Source organism: Rhinatrema bivittatum, chromosome 3 (assembly GCF_901001135.1).
Source record: "Rhinatrema bivittatum chromosome 3, aRhiBiv1.1, whole genome shotgun sequence".
Classification (NCBI taxonomy): Eukaryota; Metazoa; Chordata; class Amphibia; order Gymnophiona; family Rhinatrematidae; genus Rhinatrema; species Rhinatrema bivittatum.
The window spans coordinates 489,803,839-489,825,244 of NC_042617.1; the positions used below are offsets into that span (position 1 = coordinate 489,803,839).

Here is a 21,406-nt window from a genome sequence, read left to right on the forward strand (position 1 = left end):
CACATGGGATGGGAGTAACAATTTTAAAAGTAAAGATATTCTAAATATCTGCATACATGTGATTTCAGTTGTTCAGACCATTGTTTTCCGGAAGGAACAATTAAATACACATTTTCCCTTTTTAAATTGATTTCATTTTGAAACACCAGTTTAAAAAAAAAAAAAAAAAAAGGAAAAAGATCTTATGGCTTGTAAGTCAGAGAAGATGCATAAATCACTGAAAATGCTTGTTTGCAATGTGGCTTCAAAAGACTTTGAGATTTTAAGCTACATGTAGAAGTATAAGTACAGATCCCTCATGAGCTGATAATAGGAGCAGAGAACAACAAAGAATATAGTTCCTTGCATATCACCTGGAAATTTAGGAGGGAAAAATAATTATATAAATGTATTTACCTCTTAATGGGGCATTTCACTATTTTAGCATCATAAATATACAGCATATTTCAAACATTTTGATTCTTGTTGGTTGAAATTCTTCTGTTAAGATTTTCCTTTCGAGAAAGCTGAATGAAATGTAAAAAAAATTATTTTTGTCTTTAAAACAAAAAAAGTAATGATTTTTTGTTTAGTTTTACTTTAACATTTTTTTTGTTTTTTGAGAGGATTAGCAGTAGCTCATATGTTGATGGGCAAAAACCTTTGTCAGCTATAATACTTCATTGTAATTTTTTTGGTTCAGATTTTCCACTTCAAAACATGATTTATACTTTTGGATTTGAATCATCTTTGCTTTCTAATCTAAATGAGTATTTCTGAAGAAAAATCTACATTACTTGGGTTTATAAAAATCCAGTCAAAGACCCAATAAAAGAGGACAACAGTGAAGATTTGTAACAGATTATGCAGTCTATGGATGGGACAATTTGTTTAATCATCATTCCTTTTGTTTGACTCTTCTTGTGATGTGAATAAATGGTTCCTTGTTTCTCGCGACTATGATTCAGTTATTTGGATAAAATAATTTGTAGAGCCGACAATTAGTTTTTCCTTTTTGTGTGCATTGCTCTGTAGTTTCAATCCTGAAACAATGCCTGATTGCTAAACTGAAACTCTGGTAACACTAGCTGTGAGTCACTGTGTTTTTGCCTTTTGTAGGATTGAATTCTTAAGTATCGTAACATGCACGAGATCTGATGACGTTCAGAGCACTTTCAGCAACAAACAGCAACAGTGGGTGAAATTTTAATAAGCTAAGGCAAGGCTTCCCAAACTTGTCCTGGGAACCCCACAGCCAGTCGGGTTTTCAGGATATCCGCATTGAATATGCATGAGAGAAATTTGCATGTGTGGGAATTCCCATGTAGATGTTGCTGTGTAAGCCCCCTTGGTCTTTTTTCTTCCCAATATCAGCATGGACATGTACGCTATCTCTCTGTAAAAATTTTTGTCAATATTTTCAGTTCTTATTTATTTATGTATTTATTTGTGCATTTTTAATATACCGACCTTCCTCAAAAGATATCAAGTCGGTTAATAGTACAGCAAGTGCATCACAGTTCACTCATAGTAATACGAGCATAAAACTATAAATACATTACAATAAAATAAAACCTAAGCTTAAAACTATACATACATTTAAGAAAATAAAAAACATACCATAAAAATAGTTGCCTGGCTGCCTTGGCAGCTCCCCAAAGAGCACTTTTCAGTGCTATTAAGAAAAAAAAGAAAATATTTTTTTCACAGAATGTCCAGATCCAAAAACCCCAAAGTAAGTAGTTTCAAAGAATGGCATCTCTATTTAGCAATTTTGAATGCATTACTTCAGGCTGTGACCAGTCCTGGGTAGTGAAAGATTAGTAAATGATCTGATCAAGGAAGCTGGGAAATATTTGGAGGTCTAATGGCATTATGAACTAAAAATGACTTGAGTCCTTGCTGGAGTCAAGTTCTGTGAGAAGAGACATCACTGACGTTGTCATTTCTGTGGATAGCAGAGTGTGATGAGCTGGCAGTATGACACATGGCCTAGCCAATCATTTCTTTGTCTACTCCAGAAATGCTGCAGCTCCCTTGACTGTGGCTGTAGCTATGGCTATCGCCAGTAAAACATGGTGATCTCCTTTGATCAAGCTGTTCCATGTAATGCTGGAATATATTTGTATTGCTCTAGCATTGCTGGAACAGCCTACTGTTTCAGTTGCTATAATTGTTTCTGATATTCTTTTTCAATTGCAGACTCAGGAAGACAAATAGGCTGAGAGAGAACACTCTACTGCCCAGATAGCAAGATAGGAGTGTGATCTTTCATGGTATGGAGAATCTTGAGAATGGTGCCAGGAATTTTAAATTTGTGTATTCTGAATTTTTCAAAGGTTCCATTGATCTCCCCAGTGATGATCATAGATGAAAATGTTTGGCTATGTGTGATGAGGTTAGTTCTTTAGGAGCTTCTCTTAAATTTTCATTTCCTTGTAAATGCTTGTTAAAATTGCTTAATGTGAGCTGTGTGTTCTATGAATCTTTGCATTTGTTTTTCTTTGATTCAAAGAAGCTGAAGAATTGTTGTGCTTAAGCTATTAAAGGGTGGCTAGATTTTTGATGTTGCAAATATTTTGAGTCGTATAATGCTGGTGTGTGTGTGTGTGTGGGGGGGGGGGGGGGGGGTGATATCCTTATTCCCTGTTTTTCTTTTTACATTTTCATTGTTTATTAACGTGGCTCTCGTGTTTTTCCTTATTTGGTCTCTCCTATATTACGGACCCTGGAGAAGAACTATTTATTTTAGTTTTTTAATGATGTGATACAGGTTTTGTAGCACTGTAACTCATTTTGTTAAATTGTACTTGATGAAATTAATATGGAAAAGCAAAATAAAAAAAAAATTCTTCTGCATACTCCCTCAGGATTATCTGCTCTGTTGCAGATCTTTAAGGTTACCTGCATAAAGGAATATTTTTCCACTAACATTTCTGCTGTATCACTCACAAAGATATTGAACAGAATCTGCCCCAAGACACATCCCTAGGGCACTCTACTAAACGCCATTCATTCTTCTGAGTGAATTACTGAATTCCAGTTGCCACTACCATCTGTCACTCAACCAATTTCTAATATAGTCCACCACCTTGAGGCCCACTCAAGGCTGCTCATTTTGTGTTTTGTTTTGTTTAGGAGCCTCCTCTGCGAGACTGCATATAAATGTTGCTGAAATCTAAGTACACCACATCCAGTGCATTTCCATGCTCTAATTATCTGGTCTCCCTTTGGTAAAACTGTGCAGCTTTGGATCCTGCATCCCACTGGATTCAAGATATTTCACTATGAACTGTAAAAATATTCTGGAACAAACATTTGGCCCCCGTTAGTTCATTCAGATGACTTGTACGGAAGCTGCTATTCAGGTTTATCACACCTTGCATTTCTTATAAAATATTTTCCTTCCTTCCTTCCATTGAGCCTAAAAACAGTGATTTAATGCTGTGTACTAGATAGTAGAGCTTATTCCTCACATGTGCTTTGCTTCTTTCGCCTTCCAGTCTCACAACTCTCTTATTAGAGATATCTTTTTGTATTTTCCTTCCCGCTTCTGTAAACATTCATCCTTTAATCACATTCATTCAACTAGTGTACTGTATATGTGAACCATTTTCCATATCCTTGAATCGATTCCATGTTATTCTCCAGATGAAACACACAAACCACTTCTATAAATTTCATATTGAGACTGGAGTACCGTTTGCCAATCCCTGCGTTTTGGCATGTCTCAGTGACTAATTTACTACATTCTATGTACCCCTATTGACATTACAGGTGTTTCATTTTGTACTTTCAAAAATGTTCTCAATTACATTTGCATACTCCCAATGCTGTAAGCCCTTTTATTATCCAGTAAAACTAGTGCACAATTTTTACAACCCCTGTAATACAGCATATACTCCGATTATATTTATTTATTATTTATTTAGAATTTTTCTATACCGACATTCTTGAACAAAATATCAAATCATATTGGTTTCCATTTAAACAGAACAGTCGCGGTTATGGCGTTACACAGAACATTGAGCAATGAACATAGAACAAGTCAACAATAACAAACAACAGTAAAAAATAATTCGTCAATGATCCCTACTGCATCATATCTTTTTAAGCCTTCTTTAGGTTTTTAAGCATTCTTTAGGTTTTCAACAAAGCCATAGTCCTTAATAAAGCTCAGTGCATCACATTTAAATTCAAGAGATATGTTGACCAACAATTGCACGAAATATTAATACATCATATGTTTGCTTGATTTTATGAAGAATTCTCTGGAAGCTTTAATACTTTGTAGATGAAATGTTGGGGTCTTTTTTTTTCTTGTTTTTTACTGTTAAATTTGCATATATGATAGCTCTTAATCCATAGCGCAGATTTAAGTCAGACACTTGACTCAGGTTGTCATTTGCTCACAGTGTACAGCAGTCCTCCCAGTCACTCCCATGTGACACAGGACTCTCTCTAAACTCTTTGAAATTCTCTTACTACCTCTTCCTGGAGGAGGTCGATTTTAAAATGAACGCACGTGTACTCATAACGGGAGTCTGGGTGCGTGAGTGAGGATACACTGGAATTTTTAGCTGTGCGCATGCTTGCGCGTATGTCTTAAAATGCACCAGCCGCATGTAAGTGTGCTCCTAGTTTTAAGGGGTTACTTGAGCACAGTTAACACGCACATGTCTTCCACAGGATCTTGTTGGCTTTTACGCGTGTATGTCGGTGAATTTTAAAACATGCTCGCACACGTTTATAGAAAGGACTTTCAGACCTCTCTGATTCTTCATCTTGCATGCCCCCCTGTTGATCCGGACCCCTCACCCTGGTCTATAAGTCCTAAAGATCTACAGACTTGTTCTTCATCAGGAGCAGCAGTAAAGTTACGTGGATATCTGGCATATGCCCGCTTAGTTCTTTTTTTTTTGTTTGTTTTAAATTTCACAGTTATATGTGTAAGTCTTGGCCCCACTCATGCCCTGCCCCTTTTCTGCCCCCTTATTGCTCACACGCGCACTGGTACATACGCGCGTATTGTACGGCTTTTTAAAATCCCCGTTGCTTGCGTGCGCCCTACGTACGTATGTATGTGGGCATTTTTGCGCAAGCAATGCTTTTAAAATTGATCTGTGAGCCTCTGTATTGCACTTTTTATTTAGTGCAAATGTTCTCACACCACATATAATGCAAAAACTCAGAGCTGGCCCAGTGGCAGAGGACCTGGGTTTGATTCCTGGGTCAGGCCTTCTGCTCTCTGGCTTACTGTGGCTGGGGATGGTGAAGAAGCAGCATTCAGTAGTCCTTCGGGGAGTGGGACTCTCAGTCATTGCTTGTTGGTGATACCTGGTAGCTGGATTAAGGGACCGTGATTGCAGGATTCTGAAGAAACCCTGGTGCATGGCCAAGAACTGTGGCTGGGCTAGGTGAATTGGGGGGGAGTATAAAATTGGATGGTGAATCAAAGCTCTGGTGCCAATTGACTTAGAAGTGGAAAGGGGTAGGTGGTAAAAAAAAGCAAAAACATGCTAACATGCTCACATATACCGTCTCCGTTATATCATGCATTCTCATATCTGTATCTTCATCTCCATATGATTTGTTAAACCAACAGACTGTTGGTAAATTCATTAGTTCATATTTAAATTTAAATGATATATCAACACGTAAGATTTCCATATAGACCTAGATTGTTATGATATGTCCTCTGCATGCTCATTGTTTTTCAAAAGAAATATCTGGAACATTTTTCACATTACGGAGAGGGATTCCCATTTTATTTTATTTTAAGTTTCTACATACTATCAGACATCAGAGATCTCAATTACAAATCTGCGTGAAGATCCAAAACTTGCAAACTTTATAAGCTCCATATTAATTGACTCAGAATAATTCTTTCCAAGTCTATCAGGTATTCACAGATTTTCTTTAGTTAGAGTATAAGACCAAAGTCCATCAAGCCCAGTTTCCTGTTTCCAATAGTGGCCAATCCAGGTCACAAGTACCTAGCAGTATTCCAAGGGGTGGATTGATTCCAAGCTCCTTATTCCAAGAATAAGCAGTGGATTTCTGCAACTTTCCCTTAAGGGTTTATGAACATTTCCTCCAGGAACTTGTCCAAACTGTTTTTAAATGCAACTACAGTAATAGCTTTCACCGCATCCTCTGGCAATGAATTCCAGAGCTTATTTATGCATTGAGTAAAAAAAATATTTTCTCTTATTAGTTTTAAATGTATTACCTAGTAATTTCATTGTGTGTCCCCCTGGTCTTTGTACTTTTTGAAAGAGTAAACAACTGATTAATGTTTACTCATGCCATTCCACTCTTTATTTTATAGACCTCTATCATATCTCCCCTCAGTCATCTCTTCTCCAAGATGAAGAGTCCTAATCTCTTTAGCCTTTCCTTATAGGGGAATCATTCCAGCCCCTTTATCATTTTGATCGCTCTTCTCTGTACCTTTTTTCTAATTCTGCTATATCTTTTTTTTGTGGTGACTAGAACTGCACACAGTACTCAAGATGAGATTGCATCATGGAGCGATAGGCATTATGATATTCTCCGTTTTATTCTCCATTCCTTTCCCAATAATCCCTATTATTCTATTTGCTTTCTTGGATGCTGCTGTACATAGATTGGAAGATTTCAATGTATTATCAATGATGAAGCCTAGATCCTTTTCCTGAACGGTGACTGCTAATTTGGAACTTTCCATTGTATAGCTATAATTTGAGTTACTCTTCCCTAAGTTAATCACTTTGCACTTGTGCACATTAATTTTCATTTGCCATGGGTTGTAATCAAGAATCTTACTTAAACCCAAACCTTTATAAACACTTTTGTTTGCAATTATAACTGCAAATCAAAAATTGCCATGTAGTCTCAGCTAGGATTATTGTACATGCAGCTCTTAGGCTTATCCAGGTTAGTCTTGGGGGAAAATCTGCACTACTGTGGAGTGCAGAATTCCCCTCCTGTGCAGCTGCGCAGATTCTGCACAGAATTTGGCAGGCCCCTGTGGGCTGCGAGCAAAGACAGTCATGCTCATGGCAAAGATGGAGCAGGCCCACTTGTGGCATGCTGGGGCCTGTTTAATTTTCACCGCAAGTGGGAAGGGCTCTGCTTGCGGAACGCCTGGGCCTGCTTTATCTTCGCCAGGAGTAAGACTGCTTCCGCTCACGGCGAAGATGTAACAGACCCTGGCATGCAGTGAGTGGTGAACATGAAGCAGGCCCCAGGGTGCCGCTAGCAGTGGCTGTCCCACTTGCTGCAAAGATGGAGCAGGCCCTGGTGAGAGTGTGTGTGTGTATATGTGACTGTGAGCCTAGGGTGTGAGAGAGAGAGAGCATGTGTGAGGGGGTGTTGGTGCCAGAGAGAGGGAGTCTGTGTTAGATTGTGAAGGAGTGTGTATATGAGTGTGAGAATGGGTGCTGGTGTGTATGAAAAAGCAATTGTTTTGTGAGAGAGGGAGCCTGTGTGTAGGGGGGTGAGTGAGAGAGGGGGCCTGTGTGTAGGGGGCAAGTGAGAGAAGGAGCAAGTGTGCAGGGGTTTGTGAGAGAGACAGGTAGTCTGTGTGAGGTTGTATGCATGAGAGAGAGGGAGCCTGTGTGTAGGGGGGTGAGTGAGAGAGGGGGCCTGTGTGTAGGGGGTGAGTGAGAGAAGGAGCAAGTGTGCAGGGGTTTGTGAGAGAGACAGGTAGTCTGTGTGAGGTTGTATGCATGAGAGAGAGGGAGCCTGTGTGTGTGAGAAAAGAGGGAACCTATATGGGGTGTGTGTGTGTGAGGAGAGGGAGCCTGTATGAGGGGGGGTTGTGTGTGAGAGAAAGCAAACACTTGTGTGAGGTGCAGTACTGAGGGAGGGGTCAAACTCCTGGGAATGGAGTTAGAGTGGAAGGGATTGAGGCTAGAAGGAGTTGGGGCCTGAGAGGGAAAAATGAAAGGAGACTGGCCAGGGGAGTAGGGAGAGAGGGTGGAAGGGACACTCTTACAGTGAACTTCTAGGGAAATTCTGCTCAAAATATTTAAAACTCTGCATCTTTAAGTAGTAATTTTTTTTTTCTGTATTACATTTTAAGTTAATTACTTAAACCTGTCCTGTATATTGGGTTATTTTGGCCAATATAAAGTATGCAGAATTTTACGTTTTGTGCACAGAATTCCCCCAGGAATACCTGGCTTTGTCTTTTTGTCTCCTCCTGCACTTATGAATCACTGAGTTTCCATTTTCTTTTCAGAAAGTGAATCACTATAACCTTGTAGTTCTTCAGGATTCTGCTTTGGTCTTTATTATTCACTGTGACTTTCATCCTCACTTGGTTAAACAATCTGAACCTTGCAGTCATATTTCTTAGATGCTCTTGTGTTGCAAGAAACTTTGTTTTGACTTTATTTAGATCAAAATGTTTTCTCTCTTTCATAACACAGGCATCCATACCCTCAATTAGTGGAAATCTTGGAAAAAAAAGTCAAGGTATCTCAAGGCACAAATCACAGTTGATCCTGGATATTTTTTTGTTGCTGATTGCCCGTAACTGTGTTGTCATATTTTCCAACAAGAAAGTCCTGTCCTTCAATTCATCACACACTCTCTTTATTGAAACAGAGAATGCCACTGAAATGGAGGCCCACCTCCATTTTCGGTTCCTTTAGTAATAGTTGCACTATGGTTCGCTCTCCTCAGTACCGTTAGGGATTGTAGCTCCTTCATGGTCATGGTAAAGGTTTCAGGTTCCTTGCCAACAGCCTTTTTCTGCAGTGATGGGGGATGCTCTTTGAACCTTCTGAAATCATGTGAATCTTGAAAACTGCTTCCATTTAGACCAGTTTTTTTTTCCACTGGCCGAGATGTTTATGTTTTAGAATAAGTATATTGGGAAGAGAGCAATTTAATTTGTAGGGTTTCTTTAATTTTTGGCTTGTTCCTCAGAGAAACAGATCTTTCTGTCATGTCCATCCAACAGCAAGTTCCCTAGAGCCTACTTCTCTCCCCGTCTCCTGAAATTTCTTCTTAAAAGGAAAAACCGAAGGCAACTTTTATATTCGCTTGAGTTTCATTTTTCTAATGCTGGTTGCGACGAGAGCTATGCTTAAAATGAACTCCTGGGATGTGTAAATATCTTGTGCTATTGTTGAATCTCTTTGTGCGACCCTGGTGAATTGACATTTTTTTTTTCCCTACAACTCAGTTTAGCGAACTGCGGGAATAATGAATGAATAAATAAATATCTGTGCTGTGAACTTTTTTTTAATAAAAGAAAGGATCAGCCAAAATGCCAAGTGTTTGTATTCGTTAATTGCATTTATTTCTGTTTTTTTTTAATCTGGTGGAGTCAAGGCTGTTTGTGTAAAGAATGTGAGAGAAAGAGGAGATAGTATCACTGTGAATTTACATAGTCAAGCAGAATCCTTACAGTCTGTACTGTTATAGTATGTCCGAGCTACGTATGCAGCTGCTTTTTGGGGTAACCTAGTAGCATATTTCTGGCGCTTGGACAAAAGGGAAGAGATGAGCATTAACTTCACATCTGTGGGCTATGCAGAAATTGGTTAGAACCTGAGCTGCTTTAGCCGTGCCAGTAAAAATGTTGCGGGTTGGGTATCCACATTCGGTCATAGTATTAATAATTTTAATACATAGGTTTTCACTGGCTTTGGTACATTGTGGCTAAGGCAAAATATTTTACTCTGCTCAACTTTTCCTTTACGCTTTCATGCCGACTATACATTGTAGTTGAATTTTAAGTATAAACTGCTCTGTTTGGTATTTTTTTTTCTTTAAATGTTTCTTAGCATTTTGATTTGGAAAGTATACGTGTGGTCGGACTCGCAGCACGGATGAAATTCAGCCAATATTACTTTTTTTTTTTTTTTTTTTCATTAGATAATCTTTTTTTTTTTTTTTTTTTTTTTTTTTTATAAATCTCGTGGTTTGCCAGGAATGATGACCTGTATGTAGAAGTTTGGATATAGATGTAATTTCCTAGAAAATCCCAGTGGGCATACACGCTTACAAACAAGGAAACCTGTCATGCCCCGGAAGGCACGCAGCAGTGTGGTTGTCCACCAAAGCCCGGATCCATGCAGTTTTTATTTATTTAACCACACCACTGTAACATGGTGGTAAATCAGTATTTTTAGTTCATGACTTCACAGAGTAGCTCTATGGATCCTTGCAAGGAAATGTGATAAATATTTGGAAGGCTGTCTGGGTGTGCTGATGGTTGGGAGAGCATGGACGTCCAGAAAATACCATTGCCCCCTCTCCATTCATGGTTTTTGAGCAGTCTGGTTTTTTTTTTTTCTTTTTCTTTCAGTTTTTAAATTATGTAACTCCAAATATCAAAATGGGAATTTCCTGTCGGTGATCCATGGCAGCTTTTTCCAGCCTTATGTTTATCGCCTGTAAAGGGCCTTCCTTAACAATTATTTATCTGTTACAGAGCTTATTATTATTCCCAGCAGGACTGTTTAGTGCCACAGCAGGCGTAAAGAAAAGTCTCTGTTTCACTCCGTGCCACTCTTGGGAAGTTATGTGCAACCTGCTGTTATCTCCCCTGTATTAGACCAGGAAAGGAGTGGTGCTGGATGCTACCCATGTTGACACATCGCAGAGTAATAGAGAGAGACTTCATTATGTGGCTTTTTATACTCTCAGAATAGGATGTTACCACATAATTGTTACGGTGTTGAAATCACCTCGTTTTCTTTTGTTACTTTTTTTTTTTTTAAATGGTGAGATGTAGAAACTTATAAACATACTGAGCAGCCTAGGGTTGGACCCCCAAGACTGATTTACCAACTAGTAGGTGGAATATAAATGTTTTTAAATAAATATAAGTTGGATGATGGGTAACAGAGGGTGAAATTCACTTTGGGGAAAGAAGACAGATTAGTGGAATGCTTCAAGGATAGATCTTGGGACTATTATAATATTATGAGTGATTTTCCATATGGATTGGTGTAGGAAAGGTTTGTCTTTTTGCAGATGATCTGGTATTCTAAATAATTCCTCCATGGTTTAATCACCAGGGACAGAAGAGCCTCACCATGTACTCCGTACTTCCTCTCCCTCTCTTCACAAATTTTTTTTTTTTTTTTAGTGGGGAGGGGGAGAGAGCAGCAGCATAGGGCATACATGGTGAGCACATTTGTCCCCTGGTGAGGGCACCCTCCATGCCCAACCTGTTGCGGCTCTCTGTTCCCTCTTCCATTACATCACACGAGCAGCCCTCTCTCTCCTACTCCAGTCCCCTTCTCCCACACTTCTTCATTCTTTTCTCTCTCCTCGCATACTCCCTCACTAACCTTGCTTTTCCCTCTCCCTCATTCTTTCTTCTCCTCCCCTCTTGCAGCCCCGTCAACCTCTCTCCTCTGCCCCCAGGCACGCACTCTCCTCCTCTCACTTCCCTTTATCCCCTATCCCAGTGCTTCAGCCTCCTCACTCTCCTCCCAGTTCCTGTTGCTATCCCAACCACAGGGCTCCAGTTGGGACTGAGGACAATTCTACCATTTCCCACCACTTCCACCTCCTGTGCCTGGGCCTTGATCATGGCCAAAACACTTCTGCCGTCTCCTCTTACGCTTAGGCCCACCAGTAAGAAGGTGCACTTGCCCAAGGTGAACAGGTGAGGGCATTTTTTGAAACCCTGCAGATGACACTGGATACCCTTGAGGGAGTAGATAAAATGAGGAGTCATCTAAGAAAGCTTGAGAAGGGGTTGAGGGCTTGGTAGCTATGTTTCAGTGCAGAGATGTTCAGAATCATTCATCTGGAGTACAGAGATATAAAGGAGGAGTTCACGATGGGGAGAGGGGTACTGATGTGCACCAAGCAGGAAAGAGACGCCAAAGGGGATCACAGCTGCTGATTTGAAGGTAGCAAAACTGCAACAAGGTAGTAGCCACAGCTAGAGGAATGCTAGGATGTATAGGAGCAGGAATAACTAGTAGGAAAAGAAAAGTGGTAATGCCTCTGTACCTGGAGTAACTGCGGTAAGGATATAGATATTGTACAGGGGCTCAAATGGTTCATGCCAAAATGCCATGAGACTTAAAGACCTAAATATGTGCACCTGAGAGGAGAGGGATGCGATCTCAAGCGTCTAAATGGTCTGCAAGAAGTAAACCTTTTCTAGCTCACACGTTATCTGGCTAAATGCTTTTGAATATAGTGTATTGTATATCTCTGCAGTGTCCTCTATATTGTACACGCGTGACCCGTGGTTGATTTTTTCTTTTACATGTGTCTGATTTTTACTTTTAGTGTTACATTAATTTACCTGCTGGCAAAAGTAAAGTCTTTCAGAAGTTCTAGGCTTATATCAGTGTGGGAATATTTAAAAATATTGAGTGAAATGCTGTTTGGCTGGAGATGATGGTGTTGCTCACTTTTCAGTAAGCAGCAGTCACAAGGCAATTACTGTTTGTGCACGTCCGTTCTAGGGAGCAGTAGATTTTGTGAAGCTCCTTTGAATGTCAAAGTTCTCCTGGATGTGTCATCTGACACTAGCTTCTGACTCACTGATGAATGACAAAGCTGAGCTACCAGGTTTGGTGGTTTGCCTCTTTCTTGTCATGGTGCTTGATTCTACTTTCATTAAACTATGACGCTGCTGCAGTGCCATTGCCTCCTACTAAATGGCTTGGATGGATGAAGTCATTCAAAATGTGAATTGGTAGTTGTCAACAGGCCCAGCTGAGTTTTAAATCAGAATGTTATAAAAAGGGGGTAGACTTGTGGCATTTTTATTTTTGGTGATTTAGTTCTCAGTTTCTTTTCTTGTAAAGGAAAACTTAAAGATACTCTTTAGTCATGCAACTAAGAATAGACTTCTTTGGGTTAAATTGTTAATAAATTGTTCCACCTGCTATATAAAAGCCTGAAGAATTGAAATGAAGGAAAGAGTATCATTCTTAACACAATTTAAAAAGTTGAATCTTTTTTCTGTTTATATGGTTGTAGAAGGCTTTTTTTTTTTTTTTGCCATTACCTAAAAGATTCCTGCATTTCCCTTTGTGATATATTTGCTTGTAGCTTACACATTGCTGTGTTTCACAGTGCTTGATTGAGCCTTATGGTTTTCTGCACCTTTATTGAAGCTGTATTCTTAATAAAATGACAGAACTCTATTGGAAAGGAGGGGATACAGTTTTATGTAGACTACAAAATGTGGAACTCTAGTGGAAAAATGATGTGGATGGAACTTATATCTGAGCCACGACAGAGCTGGTAGATAGGGCAGAATGTTGAGGCTGTAGTGTGAATAAGGAAAGCGCATGGTACTGACAGCAATGACGCACAAGGAGGTAAAAGTGTCTTGTCCACAGGGATTTGAACCCGGGTCTCTAGATTTTCCAGCTCTTGGCACTTTCCTGCACTGTCAGTCCAGAATCATTGGTTGTATGTGCTTTAAGGCCAGGCAAACCTGATTTATTAAGGTTTTAAGCCATTCTGCACCTGTAACAATAACCTTTTTAAACTAAGTTCTGTATTCTTTTCCTATGGTGCGAACAATTGAAAAGCACTGAATGAAAGTGATAGGCCGATACATAACCTACTCTTTAAACATTCCTACCTCTCTTGTGTGTTGCCTTGAGTTGTACATGTGACGTGTGTTGTGGGTATGTACTGGCCTTCCTGTCCCAGTGCCTCAGAACTCCAGTCCACTTTCAGCCTCTGGATTTTTTGCAGTGCTGTCACTAGCTTACACATGCTGGGGATGTTTTCTGGTACATTAGCACATATGAACTGTGATGTTGGCTAATGATCTGTCATCAGTGTGCTCTGTACAACCAAATACAAACTTGCATGGATCATACTAGCCTTCTAAGCTGGAAAACATAAACCTTGAAAGAACTTAAGCAGAGCCTCAGGAAAAAACAGTGCCAGAATCTGCTGTACATTTCCTTTTTTAAATTAATTGAGCAGAATTTTGTATTGGAAGTGTTGCTTGAAGGGATAATGATAACATTAGAAGTAATCTTTCTCACATAAAGCTTTTGGCATCATGAACAATTTTACAATGAAACCTATTACATTGTAATGTGAAAGAATGTTTTCTAGGTGATACGATGACAATGTTTTTTTGTTTCTCTTCTTTGAGAAAAAAAAATTGCACTTTTCCTTTTGTCCAGCATATTTACAAACACATATTTTGTTTATATGTTATAACTAAAATTATAAATGGAAATCTAGAAAATGTGGCCTTGTATGATTTGTACTCCAGTGTGAAAACTACCCTGGCAACATGTTTGACTGTCGGGCTAGGGATCAGAGGTAATTACTTAAGACTGCCAATACTTAGACTCGTTTTGCAAACTGTGTAGCTTTGCAGGGCTGTGACTGCTGAAAGTAATGACCACGGTCTGTCCTCTAGGCCCTGCTGAAAATCTGCATTGAACTGGCATCGGCACCAATCACGGACTCTGCTTGGCTTCCTCCCTCTTTCTTTGCTGTGACTTTGTTCTGAGTGACGAAATGACTTTCACTAGAGTTGCACTGACACGGGTACTTCTGTCAGCCCGAGGGAAAGTCTTCATGTGCTCAACTTAACCACAAGTTGGACCTAGGAATTTTCATATATTGTATTTGCAGGAAACAAGAACTTCAGATAAAGGAACTTTTTTTTTTTTTTTGCTAGGGATGCCATTGCTGAAGTGAGGTGTCATGAGCTTCTTTTTAAAGGGCCATCAGTGTTAGACTTATTTTTATTTTTACCCTTGCTCGCAGTGTGAAGTAGATGGATTATAGAAAGGCCATCCATTTTGCTACGAATCCTGTAGCAGCTGGCGTATAATCTGTCATATGCTATGGACCTGTGGTCCTGCTGCCTTCTCTCGTGCTGTTGCCACAACTGTGTCTCTGGTGCCCCTGACCAATGCTTTTATTCACTGATTTATATCAACCCCCAGCCGATCTTGCCTCATGTCTTCTCTCTTCTATCCTCCTCCTGGTGCTCTCACATCTCCCTGCAGCTACAGCCACTGGCAACCCATCATATCACTCAAATAACTCTGCCCTGCGATTCTATAAGTACTTTTGGAAGCATGGAGGCACTGCTGTGCTGCATAGCATTGAAATAGTAGCAGTAAGGGAGGGACGCTGGTGACATGCTGTAGTGAGAGAAACTGAAATGCGCAGGGGAAGTGGGGAGAGGAACTAGATGGCATATGATAGGTGGAAGAGAGATGAGACACATGCCAGGGAGGTGGCTAGAGGGGCCACGTGGCAGGGTGGAGTGAGATGACACATGGTGAGTGGAAGGCAAGAAAGCAAAGAGGAGAGCAGATAATGGGAGAAGGTGGAGAGAATAGACAAAGTAGATAGATTAAGTAGAAGAAAAAGGGAAATATTTTGAAAGGAGGGAAGAATGGAAATGATACCGGGGGGGAGGAGATGACTTTTTTGAAAGGGTAGAAATAGGTAGAGGAAAGGAATGAAAATTAAAAAAAAAAAAAAAGAAGTATGTAAGAAGTGATATAGAAAGGAAAGATAATCTGAAAAAGAATAAGAAATGAACCACTCACCAAAAGCAGGGGGACAACTTAAAAAAACAAAACAAAAAAACATTTTATCGTAAAAGAATGTGATTTGGTTTATATTAAAATAATCAAGAAATATAAAAATGATGTTCATTTTTTGCAAATGTGCTGCAAATTTCTCCACCCGCTGCACTTGCCCCTAAGCTGTCACTTTGATTCTAGAGGTTTTGATGGGCTCCTATTGATACATATCATTTCCCAGTATCATCTTGTCCTGGAGAACTGGGGCTCGCTTAAGACCCTTTTAAAATTGAAAAACTATGATATGGATTGCATAATTAAATAGATGTGACTGTTACACACACACACATGAATAAAAAAACAGGGGGCAGTTGGAAGCCACACATGAACCATGAATCAGATCCTCCTGAGATGTTTGGTGAAGTCCCCTGTTCCGCTGATGCTTAGTGTGACCTTAGGCAAGTTACTTGGATTTCTTTGTGTTCGAGGGTCTGATTTAATAAGCTTTCAGCGCTCCCACGCAGACACAGAATGAGGAAAAAAGCTTTAGTAAATCAGGCCCTTAGTTTATTTAACCTTAATTAGATGATGATAAGAACATTGTTCCTCCTGTCATCAGGTTGGCAGGTGCTGGGCGGTTTCACTTTTAGGAAGGTGCTGCCTTTTGCCCTGGAGGTGGCTGAATATATGTTTGACAGAGGAAAGTGTAAAACGTTTTTAGTTCCTGACTGAATGAAAGGTACTACAGAAAGTCAAATGAGTAATAGTTTTTTTTTTTTTCAATGCTGGATTCTTTGGATATTTCTTTAATTGAAAGATATCCTAAAATTCTGTCATTTATCTTGTTTGTAACAGCGATCACATCATAAAAAAAAAAGTTTACCTCAAATACATTTTTAAATAGCCTTTTTCTCATTTATGTAATTCTGAATGTTAATTTTTCTTCCATCTGTTTTCCTCCTACTCCTTTGGGCTTTCGGTTCAATGAAAACTGATCTTTACTGGGGCTACGGTGTCATGAGCCTTCATTCAAAACTATTCAGTAGTGGGGGAGGGAGGGGGTTCGTTCACGTTTTTATCTCTTTCACCTCTTTCATTTGGCCCAGCCTTGCAGTGATGATCTGTGGCCAGGGACTAGCTGGCTGCTAGGTGCTGCCCAGTACACTACACTTGGGATGCCTTCCTCTTGGGTGCTGTGAGCACCGCCTTCACAACACTCCCACTCCCACTCCTGCTGGCTGGAAGAGCAGCATTGCCAATTGAGCCATTGGGCCAGCTCATTTGCATAAACTCCTTGTCTGGTGCACTTTAGCATTCAAACAGAAATCTTTCTGATACATTCTAAAAGTCACAAAAAAAATTTAGTTTATCTGGTTGATGTTTTGTGTATTAATAATTTGCTAGTACTGGTTCTGCAGGCGTTTGAAAACTTTCATTTATTTTTGTGAACATGAGACCAACATGGTTCCACATTTTGACACATGAAAGATTTTTCTTTTTAATGCTTAACATCTGTTTTGTACAATCAGTGCAGTTTTGATTCGATTTCATGTGTTTTCATGTTAGCAGATTCTTGCAGCTCCTGTGTGTTCCATGCAGAGTTGTAGAGTTGGTATCTGATTTAGCTGCAATGGGAAGGCTGGCTGGAGTGGTCACTCAGTTTCCTGCTGCTTACTTAGATGACTTGGATTCCATTATGGACTTAGAGCCCCTTGTACATTAGGTTGGTTGTGTCTGACTGTGCTTCTGGAGTTAATGATTGTGCCTTGGAAAGTTATGGCGGCTGAGTGGGTTATAGACAAAAACAAAAATGCTGCTTATATGGAGCCATCTGCTGGTGACCTAAGAATAGCAGTGGAAAGCCCTGGCTATCTACGTATATGCTTGCTTTTCTCCTGTAACTTCATGCCTGTATATTTAAGCGCATACTTTTGAAAATCGAAAGTATTTGCATAAGGTCTATCCCTGTCCCAACAGATATGTGCAAAGGGCCGGATTTTAAGATGTATGCGTGGGTGTACATTTGTGCATGCGACCCGGCCCGCACAAATGTACACCTAATTTTATAACATGCGCGCTCAGCCACGCGCATGTTATAAAATCCAGGGTCAGCGCGCACAAGGGGGTGCACACTTCTGCACCTTGCGCGTGCCGAGCCCTAGGGGAGCCCCGATGGTTTTCCCCGTTCCCTCCACCCCCCCCCCCCAGTCCTATCTAAATCCCCCCCCGACCTTTGTTAAATAAGTTGAGCCTGCTTCTGGGCAGGTGTAGGTTGTGCGCACTGGCCGAGTGCCGGCGCGCGATCCCACGGCACGACCGCCTGCCCCGCCCAGCCCACTCCCCGCCCCTTTTTTCAAGCCCTGGGACATACCCACGTCCCGGGGCTTGCGCGCGTCGCCAGGCCTATGCAAAATAGGCTCGGTGCGCACAGGAGCGCGTAACCCTTTTAAAATCCGCCCCATAAGTTCCTTCTGTTGCAGGCAGGCAGGCCTCGGAAGCTTAGCCAGATGTACATGAGGGAGCAGTGAAATGAACAAGAGCCAAATGAGTGAGATGGAAGAGATGGAAGGCAGCAAGTTTAAAATCCAGTGTAAAAAAAAAAAGACATGAATCCCTTTCCCTGCTAATATTGATAACTCATAAACAAAGAAAATAGCTTATGTGATTCCATCTGCTTTGAAGATGGGGTGAGGGGGGGGGGGGGGGAGAATCCCACTTAAGATGTGAGAATTCACACTAGCAGTCGATTCACGGAGCCAAAATGCTCATGAAGGTAACAGTTTGGAAAATTAATGCCATATCAAAGTAGTAAGTAACTCATTGCCATGATAGATGAAGAAATAGTGTGGGTGACTTAAAACAGATCAAAACAGAATACCGCCTTTTGCAGAGAGACTTAAGTGGGTTTGAAATGTAAGGTTCATTCTAAAAGTGCCTGGGCTCATTCCACCCAAAATATGACTTAATCTTGTTTAAAATGATTTTTTTTTTAACACTTTATGTAAAGTCTGTGGCTTATCTTTACCTGTAGACTCTTGCTATAATTTTGAAAGTGGATTTATGCTCCTAAATCTGCTTTTGGAAACGTGCAGGCATGCGTGAAAGCAGCACTGACGGAAATGCACAAAGTTGGGCGTGTAAACGTACACATGACATGGCTTTGGCTTGCACTTTTATGAGCACACAACCTCCCATCCCCACTCCCAGGCAGTTTACAAAAGGCCATTTACATGCATACAGTTGGAGTTTAGGAATGCCAATCTTTTCCAAAATTGCCTCCCAAAACGTGGCCCTGCTTAGAAAGACTTTTTTGCCCAGAGCATGAAGCAATTCCCTTTCTAGGATACGCTGTACTTTATTGTACATGGGTTTCCGCTGTGGGGGATTTGTAAAGTGGGAGAAATTAAATTTGCACCCATTCCCCCAAGCCCAAACATATCAACCCATCCAGGGACCACGTTGTTGTGGTGCTCAATTATATTGCCGTGAAAATAGTTTTTAAAAGACTTATTCATCTTTTCCTTTATATTTCTCTGCTTGCTTTGTTTTACTACTGTTCAGTGTGCTTAGGTGTCTGTAATGCAGTGCTTTTGGAGCTGACATATGTAGGGAAGAAGAATAGAAAAGTAGAGGAGGAGGTGAGCTGCTGATTACGATAACCCTTACTGGACAGAGTCTTCTGAAAGGCTCTGGTTAGTCAGGTTCCTTACTGCCACATGAAATCTACCTGGTCTCCTGCCACCACCCACCACCACATCCTACCCCTCTTCCACCTTGTTTCCATCATCTTCCTGCTGATAGTACTTACGTGCTAGGTATTAAATTCTAGTTTTATCGTTGCATTTGCTAACGTTTCCAGCGACCCAGATGTGCCCAGCTTGTATTTCTGTTGGGTGGGCCAATGTGTGCAAATCCTAGACTTTATTTCTGAAGGCTTTGTAGTGTGTGTGTGTGTGTGTGCGGGGGGGGGGGGGGTTAGACCCTGTCCATAATAAAAACATAGCCTCTCGAGGTGCAGATTGATGAGGAAATATGCTACTAGGAATTAAGAAACTGCTATTTTAGAAAATAAAAGCAAAGGGGGACACCTTTTGCTGAATTAATTTAAAAAATATCTTAGAGCTACTGTAAAGTCATAGGAAAGCTTTCTGAGTATTAAAGCTGGCTGTGTTTGAATAGTTGTGCTTTCTAATATGAAGGTAGTAATTCATAATTCTGGCTGATGCTGCTTTATTGGAGTGTGCCAGAGCCATATATGACAGGGTTTTTTTTTTTTTTTTATTATTTCTGAGACAAAGAATGCTTTGTACATGTTTAACTATCTCCCAGCAGGTCAAATAAATATTGATGTGAGGAGAGCCTCATACAACCAGGATGCTTCAGCTCAGAAGAGAGATGAGCAAGGAAAGATGTGATGGAGAGATACAGAATTATGAACCAGTAGAGAGCGGGGCAAACTGTGTCTCATAATGGAAGAACTGTGGGGTACCCCATAAAATGATCAGCGGCAGGTTTTAAAACAAAGTTTTTCATCCAGTGCATATATCATTGGAAAAACACATTTTCAGATGTCTGTGCATTAGCAACTAGTATAAGTTCAGCATGGGATTAGACAAATTTGACACATCAATCACAGGCTTTTAAACCACAGTCAGGGATGTTGGTGTCCCTCAACCATGGCTAGTTAGAAACTGGAAGAGTGTGAGGGAAATGGTGAAAGGCTTACATTCCCTGTTTCTCAGATGCTTCCGCAAAGCACCCGTGTTATAGACAGGAAGCTGGGCTAGATGGATCTTTTGGCCTGACTTAGAGATGCAATTTGGATTTGTTTCTTAAAGGGTTATCAAGTGGTGTGAAGGTAGACAAAGACTATCGCAGATTTTCTATTACATTTTTTGTTTGAATGGCTTCTTTTAGATGTATCGGAATCTGAATATTTTGAAACCTTTTGCTGGGAGGATATGAAGCATTCCATTAAAGGTTAAATCAATAAAAATGATTTGGCCACATTCCTAAGCGTGGCTGGAACAGGTAGCCCGTTGTTTTAAGGTACGCTTGGATTTCTGGATCAGATCATTATAGTGCACGGGGTGGGGGAGGGGGCAGGGAGTTACTAACGTCGTCTTGCTATATGCAGACATTATATATTTCTTCTAAAAGATGCTATCAGCTTAAGAAATTTCCTAGTAGGGCATCTGAGCAGCTGTAAAATAACAGAACATTTCTCTGAAAGGCTTTAGCATATGTGCAGGTCACATATTAGTTGTGCATATACATTTTCTAAAGGATTTTATTTTGCACTTGAAAGTGAAGTTGTTAGACTACAGGTATGTACAAGTAAAAAAAAAAAAAAAAAAAGTTAATGCATAACATTTTGTAAAAAAAAAAAAAAAAGTTGGCAAGAACGGTTTCTTGTAAATGTGATGATGGAATTCTGTAAGATTCGTGCACATAATGTCCGAATGTAGCCTTCATTCAGCGATTCTCTTAGAAATTCAGCCTAGATAGATGGAGGAGGGAATCTGCATTTTGATGATAGTATTACTGCTGTGCTATTTATTAAATGTGTAAATCACATTGAATTCTGTTCACTATTTTCATAGTGTACTCTTCTTATTCTAAGCATTCTGCCTTGTGTGCTTTTACTTTTATTATGTTGGTTGTATTCATTTCACCAGTTTTAAAGCCAAATTCATTTTTAAGGATTTTCTTTTAGGTTTTCTCTAAATTGTGTACACTGTAATGTGCAGCTAGCGGCAAAGCTGATGCAGGCATTGTCTTCTAGAGTGCCTTGAAGGGGGTGGTTTAGTTTTAGAACTACCGTATCCTAAAATAAACTTTGCAAAAAGAATCTTGAAATATGCCCTCACAGATGCCATTAATAATTAGTGCTGTATCTTTTCAGATGTTTTTCAATTATGGAAGCGTGGTCA

The 21,406-nt window shown here is 40.1% G+C and overlaps 2 protein-coding genes across 7 annotated transcripts in view; one reads left to right on the forward strand and one right to left on the reverse strand.

Annotated features, from left to right (window-relative positions):
• RUNX2 (RUNX family transcription factor 2) overlaps positions 1-21,406 on the reverse strand; it is a 345,580-nt gene that overhangs the window by 311,096 nt on the left and 13,078 nt on the right. The window lies entirely within an intron of this gene.
• Positions 1-21,406, forward strand: part of SUPT3H (SPT3 homolog, SAGA and STAGA complex component) — a 1,115,145-nt gene that overhangs the window by 41,946 nt on the left and 1,051,793 nt on the right. The window lies entirely within an intron of this gene.